This window comes from Aplysia californica, unplaced genomic scaffold (genome assembly GCF_000002075.1).
Source record: "Aplysia californica isolate F4 #8 unplaced genomic scaffold, AplCal3.0 scaffold00185, whole genome shotgun sequence".
Taxonomy (NCBI): Eukaryota; Metazoa; Mollusca; class Gastropoda; order Aplysiida; family Aplysiidae; genus Aplysia; species Aplysia californica.
This window is the reverse complement of record NW_004797455.1, coordinates 818535-820742: the sequence shown is the minus strand read 5'-3', so window position 1 is coordinate 820742 and position 2208 is coordinate 818535.

Below are 2208 nucleotides of genomic sequence, written 5' to 3'. Positions count from 1 at the left end.
TAAGAAAGTCCCTCCTACTCCTGTAGTAACCACCTTCGAGGGGCCACTCGCCAACTGTTTCGGTCCCCTCTTCTTCTCTCTCCCCACGCCCCACCTCTCTGATGGTGTGTGAGGTGCCCCCTCCCCCTCATCCAGCCCCTCCTCCTTCTTTCCAACTCCCTTCGCCCTACCTACCCTTACCCCTCCACCAGATATCCCCTCCCTTTGGAGGATGGCACCTCCGATCCGGGAAGGAAGGAAGCCGTCACTCCCTCCCCAAGTCTCCCGGTTGGATGCTGCCCAATCGAGGGCGGCAGCCGAGCAAACCCTCTTCTTCCTCCACAAGGAGGAGTCAGAGCTCAGAGAAGACGGGACGGGACCTCTGTGCAAATCTTTAAAAAATGGTCTAATGGCGGTCCTGCAGTGGAATGCCAGAGGACTCCGACCTTCCATTCTAAAATTGCAACACATACAGGTTACACTGTGCCCACTTGTGGCCTGTGTCCAAGAGACAAAGTTCGCCCCGGCTTCAAACATTGACTTAAAAATTTCTCATCATCATATTCACGCCGAGAACCAGACAGCTTCTGGTTGAACCACCGTCTACGATACATCGACAACAACACCCTCCACAGACAAATACATGTACATCTTATGACAACCCTCGAGGCTATTGCAGTATGGGTCACCCTGACAAGACCAATCACGATCTGCTCCATATGTTCCGTCAAATTACCCCCTCAAAATTACCCAGCTTAATGACTCAAACACCTAGTCCACAGACCCTTTATCTTAGTAGGAGATTTTAATGTACATAACCTCCTTTGGGGATTTTGGCAACAAGGAAAAAAACAATAAAAGACTTTTTAAAATTTCAAAACAACATCTGCCGTTTAAATGGTAAATCCTCAACTTACTGAAACAAATCCTTAACACTTCATCCATCGGCCTTTCTTTCTACTCCCCTGACCTGGTCCCAGATTTTGAGTGGTCTGTGCTGGATGACCGTGCGGATCATTTCCCAATATTTCTCAAGAACAATAGCCTCCAACACCTCCAACACGAACCGACCCCAGAGCGCTTTAAACTTCAAAAAGCATACTGGGACGGGTTTGTTATTGGATGCTTCCATAATTTGAACCCCACTTTCAGCCTCAACTACCACTAATTTCACGAAACGATTCCAGAAATGTGTCACAAAGACATACCACAACCATCAGAACCCCCCCCCGGAAAACTAGGTACGGTTCTCTGGGGTGTGTGGTAATGTCATAGACCCCAAAGAAAAAGAAAGCAGCAAAAATGCTCCACCCCGAAGCCTCCATATTTTTCTGCGGAGGCCACTGCTATTGACTTGGCGTTAGACTCCGTAGAATATTCTCCCAAATTATCGTTTCTCATTCTGTCCGATGCCTTGTCTTGCCTCACTCCACCCACCAATCTTCTTCACTTCACCTTCTCCTATCCCGTAGACCGGATGTCCGTTGTGGCGCTATTGAAGATTTGGGCACCAGCTTCCTCCACTCCTTCCGCTCTTCAGATTTCCTGAGCGTGTCTTTGAGGTCCAGGCCTGTTTGTTCCCTGATTTTGTCCTTCCAACTCTCCTTCGGCCTGTCTCTGCTCCTTTTTCCCTGGACGCTGCCTTGCAAGATCATCTTGGTAAGGCCGGATGAACGGACGATGTGTCTATGCTATTGCAGTATGCATTTTATGACCAAAGTGAGAAGGTCAGGGTAGGGTCCAATTGCATTTTTGATCCGTTGTTCGACTTCATCATTTGTGATGTGATCTTTTTATGAGATACTAAAGACTTTTCGGAAGTATCTCATCTCCACAGCTTTGATCCTTCTTCTTTCAAGGTCTGTATTCAAGGTCCAGGATTCACATGCATACAAAAATATTGACATGACCAGGGAACGAATGAGTCTGATCTTTGATCTGATGGTGATATTTCTGTCTTTCCAAACGGTTTTTTACTTGGTCATTGCTGATGAAGTTTGCCCTATTCTGGAGAGTATTTCTGGTTTTGGTCCTTCGTCTGTCACTATTGCACGTAGGTATCTGAAGCTGCGTACGGTCTCGAGCTTCTGATTGTTGACTGGATGTCCACTGTGATGTTTTTGCTGCTATTAGACAATCTAACACTTTTAAACTCGAAAATAGTTAAAATGCAGTTAAGAATTATTTCTTTAACTACATCTCCAAGCTATGGGATAAAAACTAATCTAC